General features: G+C 38.5%; 1 protein-coding gene across 2 annotated transcripts in view; it reads right to left on the bottom strand.

The window, feature by feature from the left end:
* The window catches only part of LOC140127593 (aminopeptidase Ey-like), a 72,028-nt gene extending 56,347 nt beyond the window's left edge, over positions 1-15,681 (bottom strand). Inside the window, exon 1 of one of the 2 annotated variants that reach the window (XM_072148458.1) lies at positions 15,661-15,681. The gene's annotated coding sequence lies outside the window, so the exon portion shown is untranslated. Of the gene's footprint in view, positions 1-11,231; positions 11,544-15,660 lie in introns of those variants that run through there. The other variant, XM_072148456.1, reaches the window with a different exon arrangement.
* Positions 15,682-16,275: the final 594 nt, after the last annotated feature.

Here is a 16,275-nt window from a genome sequence, read left to right as displayed (position 1 = left end):
TTCTTACTTGAAAAGAAACTCCATAGCTAAATTTGAAAACATTTTGGGGAAATGGATGGCTACGTCAGGTCTGCCATCGCTATGGCTGCTACAAATAAGGACAAGTATGCAATACCAGATCTCCCTAGCTTCATAGGCAAGTTAGGCACGTTAATGATATGGTAAGATAGGGAGACGTACCATTCTTGGACATATATGCCCTACCCTTGGGAGCTGACTTTGGGAGGAAGGAAAGAGGTGGTTATTTTTCTTTGTTACTCTATTTTGTTTGCTTAATGATCCATGCTTAGGATGATATTCTTAGGTCTGTTGCACTTCAGAATTGTTGGATAATACAGGCCATGCCTGGCTGACTTTGTACATGCCTCCTTATAACGTACATATGACCGACTGTAATGATATGTTTTTGTATGTAATTGTCTACGCTATAAAATCAATAAACAACAAAATAAACAAGTTTGATTTAAAAAAAGAGAAAAGAGTATAGAGTGGCTTATGTAATAGAAAAGGGGAAAATTAAAAAATGACATAAGTTTAAATATTTCCAATTACAGCACACAATTAATTAAAAAAAAGATAAATCAATTTTGACTACAGAAAATAAGACTAAATTGAATAGGATATTAGCGAGTGAAGGTAGATTAAGAGGTATAAAGCAGGGATGGGATTAAATTATACTAATTGGAAGAGCGTGTATAAGAACAGTAAGTGGGTATCCCCAAGTTTAAATGATAGGCTTACTATATTTTATATTATTCATAAGCTTTACTTTACACAATTTTTTTTGTTTAAAATCGGAATTAGAAGTACTGTAATTCACAAAGCCCTAGGTGCCAGATGGGAGAAGTAAATGATCAGCGCACATTGGGGCTCATTTACTAAGGGTCATGCTGCTCACTTTCGTCAACGGTGCACCATTTTTGGGGAAAACACGGCTTTCACAGGTATTTAAGAAGTGTCTGCGCTGGGGGGCTTGCCATCAGAAGGTCCGACTGATTCGGACTGAGCTCTAGATGCACCACTAAAAAGAAGCGCATTGCATTATCATCGGACAATACACTTTCAATGAACTCTAGCGGAAAAATAAGTAAATGTGCCTGATTATGGGTGTGTAGAGTAATTTCTGGTTACTGGGGGATGGTTTAGTAGAGATACTGTAGCTTAATATAACCCGGTGGCAGCAGTTGGTTCAGAAAATTGATAAATATAAAAAATTTAAGGGAGACATACTTTAAAAAATTGCTTTAAAGGGGTTTTTCCACAAAGATAAGATTCTTTAATATACTCAGTATAGCAAAAGAACGCATTCTTTAATTCACTGTTATTAACAAAAATACATAATTTCAGGCAGGACTCCTGTCTGGCGCTGCATTGGGCCTCTCTCTGCATCGGCCCCCACTCTTAAATTCCAAGACAAGCTCACGCACACACAGTCTTCCTGCCAGCAAACAGCAGCATGAGGAGAGTAAATCTACAAGCTACAGGCAGATAAGGAATTTATCCAGGGGAGGGAGGCACAGTATTGCTGGCAGTGTATGTTATGGCTGAGATAACAGAGATGAGAGTGTCATTGTGTGTTATATGCATCTCATGGATCTCATCGTATCTCATCTCTAATCTGTCTCATCTCACTTTTTCTATGTGGCAAATACTAGTAGAATAAATGAAAGCGTATCTAAACCTGGACCCTGATAATTTAATTACATTTTTGGGACAGGGCATCTCATAGCACAGAGGGATCACAAAGTTTATGCTTAGAGAGACCCTGCCCACACTCTGGAATTTTACACTGACCATCACTGAGCGATAGGAGATAAAACAGCAGTAAAATTGAGTAAAAATGTAAATTAAGGGGTTAAAAATGATCTTTAATGTGTTAACTGAAATTTTAGAATTTTATTTCATGGGCAGAGCACTTTAAGGTTTTATGGATCAAGGGGATATGCCATTAACTTGATGTAGTGCATAGTGGGTGGGAGGTAAAAAAAATACTTTAGTCACAGCCTCTGCTTACAAATGGTCAAATTATTATATGATGCACAGTAGAATATACAAATATCTGTATCTGGGAGGTATTTGTCTATGTTTGGGGTAGCATCCATTCTGTGCGGCAGGATCCTATTAAAAGGATTTTTGGGAACTTGATCACTTATCTTAAATGATACAGTATGAATATCAGATTGGTGGCGATCCGAACCTTGGGACCCTCACTGATCAGCTGTTAGTGGCTAAACTGTACAGTGAGCTAAGTGCAGAAGGTTCCATACACTGTTCTCTGTGTTATGGTATCATTGTTTATATGGTTGAAAAAAGACAAACGTCCATCAAGTTCAACCAAGGAAGGGAAGGAGTTGGATGAGGGTGGGATTTAGGGGAAACAATTCTTTATAACATAACCATCAATATTAATTAGGCATCTAGACCCTTATTGAAGCTCTCTGCTGTCCCTACTGTGACCAATGCCTGAGGCAGGCTATTCCACAATTTGACAGTATTCACAGTAAAAAAGCCCTGTGGCCTCTGGTGATTAAACCTTGTTTTCTCCAGATGGAGACAGTCCCCCTTGTCTTTTTAATTTGATTTAATTTGGAACTACTTTCCACCATATATTTTGTATGTACAGCTATCTGTTTTTAGCTTAATACACTTTATGGTTTAAGTGGTTAGGAAATGATAAGGATATATCATTATCAAGATCAATATCAGAAAATTAGTTTATTATTTGAGTACCTGGATTATTATTTTCCTCCCCTATCACAGTACAAGAGCAGGCTGTCATTGTGATAACCTGTGCCTCAACTGGTCCACTTTTATCAGAAATTGTGCTATGTGCAGTTTGCCTGTGTAGTGTGCAGAGGGCACCAGATTCATGAATTGTGCACGTTCTTCATGAATCTAAGGCAGCTAGCATTAAAAAGAATGTGCAAAGTCAGACAGAAAACTGGCGCAGGGGCTTTAATAAATCTGGGCCATTCTGTTTTTGATTTTCTTTTTAATATACTTGTTTATAGAATACAAAATCAATATGAAAGTAATCCTTACAGTCACTGTGTATCCTAACTGTTTTGGCTTTAGACTATTCCCAAGGTCATTTTCCAAAAGTCCCAGTCAATTTTCATAATTTAAACCTGGACTTCCCTAAGAAGAGAACACAAGGCTGCTTCTTCCTAGTGCCGTCCAAATTTAGTCCAAGCGGGTCAGTATGGCCCAGAAAAAAAGCATATTTGTGACATAGAAATTGGTCAAAAGCAGATCTGGGCCAGGTCAGGCAGCAATCAGACACACTTGATGGTAAGAGCCAATGTCGAGAAAGGGCAGATATGGATCAAGGTCAAGGCAAACAAAGGGATCTATAACTGGATTCAGAATATAGATTTGTTGAGCAGAACATCAAGCCAAGGACTTATGTGGGAAAAATAAAAGTTTTTACATCACTGACTTAAAACAGTACAGTGGCTTCCAATTCCTTTAGAGACCGGTTAATAATAAAAATAATAATAATTCTTTATTTATATAGCGCCTACAGATTACGAAGCGCTGCACAAAGCATGGCAAATTGTTTACTGCACTGATGTATTGTTTATGTTGGATGTCAAATACATAGGCCTCTTCATCAGCTTGATGTGTCTTATACAGTATTATTTTATTTTTATTTCAATGCACTAAATAGTAATGAAGATTTGTTGGCATAATGTAAAGTACCCATATATAAATCGCTATTCTAACCCTCAGAGAAAAAAAGATATGGACCTGACATCCATGTATTATACAATGGTCTATTATTACATACATACAAACTTGAGGTTTTAGGTGCATTTTGATCAATTTGCATAAAGCCACTAGTTTCTTCATGGTGACCATCTCTAAGTGGATCCAATCAAATCACATAATGAGAACCCAAATACTTGTTAAATGTAATGGCAAAAGGAACATCTGGGAGATCTAGCATTGTAGTTCCTCATGAATCCAAAATGTCTTGCTTGCAAAGTATTTGTGGTCCTTCTAAGGGGTTTGATTTTTTCACGTAGTTTAGTAGTCACATGGATTCTATACATAATCTATCTATTGCAAAATGTACACAGATAATTTACCTAAAACTAGAAGCAAGAGCCCGAAACTCAACATATAAACCCTGTGTGCCTATAGAGGTAGAGAAGGGTCCATCAGCTTTGCTCTTACAATGTAGGTAACTTTTTTGCATTGTATAATACACTCTTGGTATGGATTCCACAAAATGTATCTAACAAGGTATGACAGTAAAGGTTTCCTACCTAATTAGTGAGTATTAATTAGCCTATAAAAGACAAAAGACATAAAATAAACACAAAACACATTTCAAGTGTTGACCTCGTGACACGCAGCAGGACACAGATTCCATAATGAGACACAAGCGCTTCTGCTATGCCGGTTTATGGTAATAATACAGAATTTTATTTGGTTGACTGCTGCAAACTGTGGCAACCTGCAGCTTCCCATCTGTTACTGATGAATTCTGACTGGGACGTGCAGTTCTCCAACAGTCACAGTTTGTCTAACAACATGTGTGTTGATATTGGCAAATTAATAATAAATTGACAAGTTATTAAATTCAATAAGAAAACTAATTGCATTTGCTAATTCCCACATATTTTGTTGTACCATAAAGGGCTCTTTTACACAAATGATTTTTCTCTTATTATAAATGGAGCCAATCACATGTCAACATTGTTTTGTACCTTCTCCATACACGTGCCGCTGAACAAGTTAGCAACCTATGGGGGAACATGTATCATAGTTTTTTGCTGCCAATTTTTCAAGTTTCCTGAAGTTGGCCTACTTAATCATTGCAATGTATCTTACGTTTTTTCCCTTTGTGATACGTGTGTTGAGTTGCCTGTTGAGTCTCACTTTTGAGACTTTTTGTGGTGTGCGACTCTTTAGTCCCAAATAGTAGCTTCCAAAAGTAAGTCTGTGTCTAGCATGCTCTGTGTTTGGACTCATTTGGCTCAAGAATGAGACATTTCCAAGCCCAAAAGTCGCACAAGTTGAACAAACATCAGGGCTACAAAGATAAATACAACAACTGCATTAAATACTGGGAGCAGCTAACTTTGGTTCTGCACCTAAAAAGTCTTAAACTGCGAATAGTCTTGTTAAATTATCAAAATCGTAAGCAACTTTAATCTTTTTTGGCAATTTTAGGGGTTTTTGCTTTTACTTGTATCAGAGAATTGCCTGTGTAAAAAAATTGCAAAAATGCTGAAATTGTGCAGATCTTAAACATACATGCAGTCTATTCATACACAGCTGATACTCTCCTTGGAAGCTATTTAACGCTCCACATACAACGGACTATGAATCACACTGTCACAAACCCGCCAGTCTAACACATAGACATCTGCGCAAGCCACTGCCTAAAGATAAATCTCCCCCATAGTGTTTGAGATCCACTCACATACTGATAATAGAAAAAGACTGCCTAAGGGTGGTTTCACTGCCTAAGGGTGGCTTATGGACACATAGGGGCAGATTTATCAAGCAGTCTGAAAGTCAGAATATTTCCAGTTGCCCATGGCAACCAATCACAGCTCAGCTTTCATTTCACCAGTGCTCATGAATATTTTAAAGGGGAGCTGTGATTGGTTGCCATGGGCAATTGGAAATATTCTGACTTTCAGACTGCTTGATAAATCTGCCCCATACAGATTGGTTTTCTCTTCCTGGTTTCAGTGATTTGTCACTGATGCCTTACTGACCCATTCCTTTCAGTGGGCTTTTTCACACTTCGGTTTTTTCCACTGATCAAATGTTATCAGTGAACACAAAAAGAACAGGTTCTAAACTGTCCACTGATCAGTGAAAAAAAAAGTGTGGAAAAGCCCTTTGAAAAGAATGGTTCAGTATAATCAGTGAAAAATTACTGAAGCCAGGAAGAGAAAACCAATCTGTATGTGTCCATAAGACAAAATGGGTTCAGTGAAAAAAAACGCCAATGTGAAACCACACTAAGACAATGGCTGAACCATTATATAGGTTCTAATACCTCTTGTGTCACCCCCTTCTTCCTCACTCCTATTGTTTCATATGTGTGACTGTGTTATAACTCTCTAATTTCATGTAATATTTTATTTGTACATGTTTCCCATAATCTGTAAAGCAATATGGAATTCGATGACGCTATAGAAATTAAGATTATTAATATTATTTTATAACTAGCTTTCACTCCCAGTGTAGCCCAGGATAGTAAATATTTGCTTTTAGCTAAAACAAAATAGAATGGGTTAAAAAATATTTTTTATGTATCTATAGACTGTCTCAGACTTTCTCTGACCGTCTCCATCACTGACCGTCTCTGTCACTAACCATCCGTTTTTATAAACTTTTTTTACCGTCTCCATCTCTGGCAGTCCCTTTCAGTGACTGTCTGTCTCTGGCAGTCTCTTTCAGTGACTGTCTGTCTCTGGCAGTCTCTTTCGGTGACTGTCTGTCTCCAGCCGTCTCTTTCGGTGACTTTCTGTCTCTGGCCATCTCTTTCGGTGACTGTCTGTTTCTGGCAGTCTCTTTCAGTGACTGTCTGTCCCTGCAAGTCTCTTTCAATGACTGTCTGTCTCTGTTTGTCTCTTTCAGTGACTTTCTGTCTCTGGCAGTCTCTTTCAGTGACTGTATGTCTCTGGCAGTTTCTTTTCAGTGAATGTCTGTATCTGGCAGTCTCTTTTCCAGTAATTGTCTCTGGCAATCTCATTCCAGTGTTTGTCTGTCTCTGCTAGTCTCATTCCAGTGACTGTCTCCGACACTCTAATTCCAGTGACTTTCTATGACACTCTCATTCCAGTGACTGTCTCTGACACTCTCATTCCAGTGACTGTCTCTCATAAATCTTGTAAATCATAAAATCAAACTATGTAAGCTCCATTTTGTGACTAATGACATTGAGTATTGTTGTATTCATTTGTTCAAATCATCATGGGTTTTTGTGTCAGACGATCATATTCCCGGAATACCCCTTTAAAGGGGCTCTATCTACCGTGAACAATTTATTAGAGGCTCTGCAGTAGATATTTCATTAAATGAGGGCTCTGCATTGGATATTTCATTAAATGGGGGCTCTGCAGTGGACATTTTGTTAAAACAGGGCTCTACAGTGGACATTTCATTAAAGGAGGCTTTGCTGTAGACATATCGTTAAAGGGGGGCCCTGCTGTAGACATTTCGTTAAAGGAGGCTCTGCAGTGGACATTTTATTTAATGGTGGCTCTGCAGTGGACATCACATTAAAGGGGGGCTCTGCAGTGGACATTTCATTAAAGGGGGCTATGCATTGGACATTTCATTAACCGGTTAAGGACCGGGCCCTTTCCCGTTTTTACATGTCCATTTTTCACTCCCCACCTTCAAAAATCGATAACGTTTTTATTTTTACACGTAAAGAGCTGTGTGATGGCTCGTTTTCTGCGTAACAAATTGCACTTCATAATGATGGTATTAAATATTCCATGCCATGTACTCGGAAGCGGGAAAAAAATTCCAAATGCAATGAAAATGGTGGAAAAACGCATTTGCGTCATTTTCTTGTGGGCTTGGATATTACGTCTTTCACTGAGCGCCCCAAATGACATGTCTACTTTATTCTTTGGGTCGGTACGATTAAGAGGATACCAAATTTGTATAGGTTTTATAATGTTTTCACACATTTACAAAAATTAAAACCTGTACAAAAAAATTTTTTTTGATTTTGCCAACTTCTGGCGCTAATAACTTTTTTATACTTTGGTGTACGGAGCAGTGGGTGGTGTCATTTTTTGCAAAATTTGATAATATTTTCAATGATATCATTTTTAGGACTGTACGACCTTTTGATCACTTTTTATAGATTTTTTTAGATTTTTCAAAATGGCAAAAAAGTGCCATTTTCGACTTTGGGTGCTATTTTCCGTTACGGGGTTAAACGCATTGAAAAACAGTTATCATATTTTGATAGATCGGGCATTTTCGGACGCGTCGATACCTGATGTGTTTATGATTTTTACTGTTTATTTATATTTATGTCAGTTCTAGGGAAAGGGGGGTGATTTGAAATTTTAGTTTTTTTTATTATAATTTTTTTTTTTTAACTTTTTTTTATTTTTATTTATACTATTTTTCAGACTCCCTAGGGTACTTTAACCCTAGGTTGTCTGATCGATCCTATCATATACTGCCATACTACAGTATGGCAGTATATGGGGATTTTCCTCCTCATTCATTACAATGTGCTATCAGACGGATCGCCGCCCCCTGATGACGTCACGGGGAGCGGCGATCCCAGGTAAGATGGCGGCGCCCATGCGCCGCTATCTGTTTGAGGCTGCCGGCAGCTTTGCCGGCAGCCCACGCTGTAAAAGCATCCGCGATCGGTGCTAGCACCGATCGCGGATGTTACCGGTAAGCCTTTGCTGCAATATGCAGCAAAGACTTACCGGCTATGGAGAGGGCTCAGCCCGTGAGCCCTCTCCATGCAGCGCGATGCGACCGCCGCCGTGAATACACGGCGGGCGGTCGCGAACCGGTTAAAGGAGGGTTCTGAAGTGGACATTTCATTAAAGGGGGCTCTGCTGTGGACAATATTTTTTGGAGGGTGGATTAAAATGGATTTATCGAAGCTTCATAATATGATTGATTTATCTGTAAACGCAGCAAAGATTTCCGCCACCTTATGATTTGTGTAGAATAGCAGGGCTCAGCATTTAGAGAACTTTTTGTATTAAAACAAAAACTATATACCCTATATCCTATTCCTATTCAGTTTTATCTATTTTGGAGCTGTGTGGTTTATGTTTATGAGCTGTGTGTTTATTAAAAGTGTTGAAATGATAGATGAACAATTTTATCCCTTCATTGTCCCTCTACATGCCTGTAAACCTAAGCAATGAGGTCCTAAAGCTGTATGCAAATGACCTGTGAAATGTCCAATGAGTAATTAGCATATTCAAACTGTCCACCTTATTCATGAGTGGGAGGTACAGCCACACCCCCAGTGCTTGACTGACAGCCTCTACAATGATGTGATGTATAATGATGTGAGGTATAATGGTGTAATGTTTCCATGTGCTTGCTGCTGGCCACACCCCCTGCAGCCTGTGTGTGTATAGGAGAGATACAACAGCTCCAGGCTGCAGCCATGTTATAGCAGAACATGTCAGGTACTTGTGTAGCTGATGTCTGTGTATTAGGAGGATGCAGCATGTCAGCAGATACACTAACTATTCTTTACTATACATTACACACAGACATGAGCAGGGGGAGGAGAGGGGAGGGGAGGGGTAACAGGGGTGACATCACTGCCTCTGACCATGTGACCAGCCTCATTTACATAATAAAGAAAAGATGATTTTGCAATGATTAATGTATGAATTGACTAGATAAAGACTGGGATGGGATCCTTGTGAGCTGCTCCAACAGGTAGAAGTGACAGGACTAGTGACATAGACCTGATGACAGGTGTCCTTTAAAAATTGTTTTGGCTCCAAAATCTGCTGTATGTCTAATCCTGATGTTATAGGACAGTGGTGGTGAACCTATGGCACAGGTGCCAGAGGTGGCTCTCAGAGCCCTTTCTGTGGGCACCCAGGCCATCACCAAAGAGGACTCCAGGTATCTACTTGCACTCCCAGGCAGCCCCGGACTTGTCACGCTCAATGTTATTATAAAGCAACAGCTCTGCCTGTGTCTACAGAAGGAGTGGGAAGGCGTGGACAGATCGGAATTATCATTGTAGTTCTTGTACAGGCAAAAAAAATTCTTCCTGTTCTGGGGACCTTGAATTAGTCCTCCTTCTATCTACTGTATTAGTGTCCTCAGAACACTAATACAACTGAAAACAGAGCATGAAGCAATAAGTTAGGGAATAAATTGCCATGTTGGCACTTTGTGATGAATAGATGGGTATGGGTTGTAGTTTTGGCACTTGGTCTCCAAAAAGTTCGCCATCACTGTTATAGGATATGAGTATGTACTTAGGTACACGTTGAATGAATACCTGTTAGCATAATCTCGGTATAACTTTTTAACAAATTTTTGAGCTTGACATCATTTCTTATACTGATACTATTAAAAGTTACATTTTAACTTCCAAATTATTGTAAGGCACAAAGTCTAAATTTTGGTGTTAATCTAAGCTCCCACTTTTTTGTTTGTGTCAACTAAAGACATGCCAAGAATTGTCCCGTTTCTATATATTCTGTCTGATGCTGGATACAGCATTAAATTAAAGTTTTATTCTACTCTTCTCTGTTAGCTCCCTCGGTACACCTGCCTATTCCCCTTCACACCATAACTGTCCCTCAGTCCGCTGGGGACAATCATTCACTTTGGAAACTTTAATGGTGGACCAATACTATGATGGTTGTGTCCCTATATCTATGAATAGTAGTGAGAATCTGAACACGAACATTGTCTCCACAAGTCCTATGGATAACAGGTTGTATTCAGCTGTCTGACAGTAGACATTGGACCTAAGTTTATGTGTTATATTATGGCACAGGTCTATGGCATAAGACTGCTAAAACCATTGACTGTATACATTATATGCTTCCATTACTGCTTTGGACCATTTAACAAACTGGGTTCTGCTAGTGGGGGATGCAGTGGATTCAATGGTTGATTTTATTTTTGTTATTTTATCACAGTCTCTCTTCTTTTTGCTAAATTCTTAAGATAGAAAAATAGATAGAAGTTTGGTATGAAAGGATGCATATAAAGTGACTATGTGTAAATTAAGTCATAGAATTAGGTCTACATTAGGTCTACAACCAGGGAGGTACATGAGATGTCTGAAGGGGTTACTCACACTCACCTCATGCTGAGCTTTAAACGTGCAGCACAGTGCATGATATGCTCTTGGAAGTACTTTGATGTAAGTTATTTGAGCAAGCGGTACTTTTCTTATGAAACAGGACTATAGTATAGAACTACAGAAAATAATATGACATTGTGTCATACACATAAATCTGGTTATAGAGATGTCAGTGTATGTCCAATATTTAACTTTTTCATATGCTTCTCATGAATATTTTGTGAACTCAGCGTTTTGCTTTATACTGCACATTCTGCAGAGTATAAAGCTCATTAACACTTAATATTCTGCACTTCATGCACTCACAGTGTGGGAATAAAGAGATAAAATTCAAAGGAACCTGTGACTTCTGTGCCTGAAAAGAATCCTTCATTATATTCTGCAGAACTGGAAACATAAAACCACAAGAGCTCTCACTCACCTTTGTCTATTCATTGCGGAGATTCACAAACTTAGGAGTCTCCCTGTGTCCCATCAGAAGTCACAATGTCCAAAAAAAGTTTCTCTTCTGTCTGTGAAAAGTTCTTTTTTTTTCTTTTAGGACCAGAGTGGCATTTGTGATTGTCCTAACTTCTGCTACGCCGTAGTCCTCCCACACAGACACCAACACACACTCACCAAAGTGTGAGGATGACTGTTCTGTTACACCAAATAAGTTCTTCCTCTCGCTCACTCTCTCAAAATTAGAAACAGGGTAGGCAGAATTTCTCTCAACATAAATGCAAGTAACCTGACCTACTGCCTGAACAGCAAATATTCTGAGTTAACCTCTTCTGTGCACCACATCATTATTGTCCAATAGCTTGGACTTCAGTTTGAATGGGAGGATGAAACATAAAATGTCCTCATTTAATAGTTAATACCTGGTTAGATATGTGTGTTGAATACAAGATATTTCTTGTTAACTCTGACACCCTCACCATTACAGCCCATAATTCAATTTACATGAAAATGTAATGTGTATTTATAGAAAAAGCTACTTTCATCAGATATGAACTACCAAAAAAGCAATGGAAAGGACAATATTATCCTATTGAAGTGAATTGGGTAGTTTCATGCAAGTTCCCATGGTTTGCTCCTAGAGTTTTACTTTACAGCTGTGAATTTAAAATCAAGGACCAATTCACAGTTATTTCTTCAGATTTTTACATCAGTTTTTGTTAACCTTACAAACTATACCTTAGCTCTGAGTAGTCTTCACATCTGTGTTGCAAACTACATTTTAAAGAGGACCTGTCACCCATAAAAAATGCACTAGGAGCTGCCTATTAAAGGAAGCAGCTCCTTGCGCTACCTCATTTTTAGCAGTGATAAACTTTTAGCTTTACTGGAACCATCTGATAAAGCTTGCAGACACTGCTGCGCAGTACAATAGGGACGCCGGATTGCGCTCAAAGCGGTCCAGCGTATTCATAAGGGGGCAGGACTAGGAATGGGAGGGGTGGTTTGGGGAAGGTTGGAAGTCGGAGGGTTCCAATGAAGCTAGCAGTTTAGCACTGCTAAAAATGGGGTAGCGCTAGGAGCTGCTTGCTTTTAGTAAGCACTCCAAAAAATTGAAAGAAAAACAAAATATTCTACATACCTTGTATGTACCTTATTAATTTGATCTACCATTTTGTCAAAAATCTTTCAAATCTTTATTTCTCATTTTCCCTTATTATGACTCTCCAAATGCAGTCTGAATTTCCTATGGAGGGTCATAGAGTCTTAGCAACTTGTTTATATTAAATCTATTCAGGGGAGATTCCTAACTCTGCAACAACCATTGAATGGTCTTACCTACTATATCACTTTACTCCAGGTATATTAGATCAAAATTACTTTTAGCAGCTTTTTATTTATGGATAGATTAATAAATTAATAAAATTATTAAAATAATCATGGAGGAGGAGGAGCCCCTTACACATTTGCGAGTGTGATGCATCCAACTCGCATCACACTGCAGCATGTGCTGGCTGGTACATCTGGAACTGAACTGACAACAACTTGTCATTTATTATATTATATTTCTTCTTTCCCTATCTTGTGACTGAAAGTACTCCTCTAAAAGGTATATGGATAGGACAGAATCCAAAGAACCCAAAATGTGGGTAATCTTACATGTAGGTGGGGCCTTGCCTTTTAAAGATCCCAGTAGCCATGAAAGTACTCCTCTACTAATCACTGTTTGAACCTCCTTGACTTTTCAAGAACATAAAATATGCCTGTAAATGTTGAAAAGACAGAACATATGAACTACATCATCATCATCAATATTCTCAAGTATGATGATTATTTAAATAAATTAAAAATGGGTTTCATAAAGCAGTAAATATCTGCCCAGATTTGCAATACACTTGTATTTTCCACTACATGTACCTCTGAAAAAATCCAATATTTTTGCATTAGTCACAAAAATAATAGTTGTGCACATAATTTTCACATGATAATTGGGGGTCAAATGGCAAGAACTGTCATTTGCTACATGATACCCCTCGGAAGCAGGGATGCTGAGGAAACTAATTTCATAATCTGGCAATAAATTGAGCATGCTACAAAAGTACAATACGGGCAGTACATTATGGACCCTTGTATTTCTAAGTGTTATGTTTTAATGATCCCTATTCCGGATCCAGGTTCCTCCATGAGCATTAGAAAAATTAGGAATATTTGGAAATTGAACAATAATAAGGACAAAATATTGAATTCAGACTGTAAGAAATCATCCACCCTTCTTACTGCGTCTGATTCAAAGGTTGGGAGCAGTAAATGAAGCACATTTTGTATTTTGTTTTACAGTCCATTTTAGATTTGTATATGAAAACAAGTAATTACAATACATCACAAATATTACCATCATATATAGTCCATTAGTTATATTCTCCTACAGGCATCTCACCATCTTCCAAACTTCTCAGGTCTTCAGCTTTTTTTTCCAGGTGTTCCTTCAGCCATAACTTTTTTTTCAGTCTCCGCTTGTTTCTTTTATTCCCTCTGCTCTGTACCCCTTGAGACATACTGTCTGATTTGAAGCTAGATACCTTTTTATCTAAAATGTAGATGTAGATGTAGAAGTATGGAGGTGCCACTTCACTAACAGTAGTGTTGAGTGGACCCAAACCAAAAAAAATGGGTTTGTACTGAACTTTGTGGGTTTGGGTCCCTCTGACCCAACCCTAAACTTCATTGGAAGTTTGGGCCTGAAGCAAGGTTTGGCTCAACTTCCCCCTGCAGTTAATGCTTGCGGCATTAAAATGGTTGGGTGCTGCCATTTTGCAGAGGGTTGTTGCTTTCAATTATGTCTTCGGGGAGCAACAACCCTTTCAGAAAAATGTTGGAGTGGAGCTTGCACATTGTTCTTTAAATGGGGCTGATGACCTTACCACCCGATTGCCGCTGTTACTGGTTTAGGGCTGGGTCCGGTAACCTAGAAGTTAGGGGTCAGCATCACTTTTGGCTCAACTTAACCCTGGGGTTAATGCCAGTGGCATTTAAATAGCCATGGCCAGCCGTCAGCACTAATCTGCTTGGCGCCGGCATTTTGGGGAAGGTCGTTCTTCCCTGATGATGCGCGTGCAGTTGTTTAAATGCCACTGGTGGCGTTACCAGCAGAATTTAAAAAGTTAACTGCTTGGCATCTGGATTTTGTACCTGAACCCATACCAGGTCGGCTCATTACTACCCATTAGCCAAAGTTTGTCCCTTCGTTAGCGCATTAGGTGGAATTAATGTTCGTACTACTCGTTAGCATCTGTTAATAATAACTGAGACACATGATATTATGATCAGTGGACATGACAGGCATGGGCTTGCTGATTGGATTAACTTTATCCAGATGTGCAGCCATACCCATGGCCCTCCATCTATAGGTCCCATGAATGAAGCGCCCTATATTATATAAAATACAATAGAGCAGGTTTTCAAATATAGAGATTAAGAACACCTGACTTACAGAGGTCCCCTAGTTACACACAAATCCTAAGCTGTTAGTGACTTACTGAAATTTAGCCCCAAGCTACAGTGGTCAACCATAAGTGTTATCATAGTTGTCTGTAAATAAATGCTGAAAATAAATCACTGGGACGGAATAATTTTTTGCATACAAATGCATGCCGTCCTCATGTACACACTCAGGGCTTGATTTGCCCTCTTATGACTTGGTAACTTTCATTGCAGGTACTTAATAGTGATGTAGTGCTTTACTGGAAAATTACACATTTATATTTAGGAAGAATATTGATGTAAGTATGAATTGTATGGAATTTGATGCCACTATATAAATAAAGATCATTATTATTTTTTCCATGACAAATAGATACATTTATAAAAAAAATACAGTTCAGCACTGCTTTTTAGGTAGGGTACAATGGACTCATTACATCATATAGTAATATGATACTTGGAGTCCTGTTCCCGGCATTGTGGTAAGTCAATGAAATTTGGCCACTTCTGGTCTGTGATTCACCGACCGACCAGGGTGGTCTGAAACATCCCTTTCAAATTATCTGAAAATGGGACCTGAAAAACACAGTAACTAAAAAAATTTGCCGTAAAATGTACTGTATAAAGAGTGGTGTAGATAGCCGAGCTCTATGCTCAGTAATGTTTGACACTGCTATACAATTGAATGCGATTAATTCGTGAAAACAGGTCACCCATTTTCTGGAATTCCTGGGGTCCCATTCTTGTGATTGGTGGGGGCTCTAGAATTTGGACCCTTACCAACCAACTTGTTATCCCCTATCCTGTAATAGCTGTTACAATCACTTTAATACTTTGCTGACTAATACTATACAACAGTAGAATAGAAGCTATGATAAAAAGATCTCAATCAACATTTAGGTTGGATGCTTGTTAAATGAAATGAATACCTCATATGTAATTCGGGATGTAAAAATCTCTGCACTAACTCCGTCCTCTGTCCAAAGCGAGTTACCCCTGCTGCACGCTCGGGGCAGCGGGCATCCAGGACGCGTGCGCTTTAGGGAAGTTAATGCTGTCTGTCTTCTGAATCAGACAGAATTCTTTTCATTTAGCCTTAGCATATTTGGTAACCATTGTGATTATTGTGTTGTTTTTTTTATCATTTTAGCTTCAAATGTTTCAGTTTGGTAGGAAGCAAAGAAATAGCCATGGATTGTAACTCATGTAACTCTATATAAGCCACTTTCTGATTCCTTTGGCCACTAAACAAAGACAATTGTTGCATGAAGTTCACTGTTCTTTTCATTATCCCTGTCTTTTAAAGTTTAAACTGCAGAAAAAGAGCAATTGTCTAAGGAAATAGTATTCTGAAAGTTTTATATTCTGTCATTTTACAGTTCTTCCTTCACACCCAGTAGATTAATTGTATGAATTATAAGTCAAACCTTTTTATATGTCCCTTTAGAGGAAATGGTAGTAATTAAGGATTATGTGTAACCTTCTATATTCTCCCTATAAAGAACACAGGTTGGCTATTTATCATTCAGTCCTTTATTTGGCAT

This window comes from Engystomops pustulosus, chromosome 4, assembly GCF_040894005.1.
Source record: "Engystomops pustulosus chromosome 4, aEngPut4.maternal, whole genome shotgun sequence".
Lineage (NCBI taxonomy): Eukaryota > Metazoa > Chordata > Amphibia > Anura > Leptodactylidae > Engystomops > Engystomops pustulosus.
The sequence above is the reverse complement of the archived record's forward strand: the minus strand, read 5'-3'. Positions and strand labels throughout refer to the sequence as shown.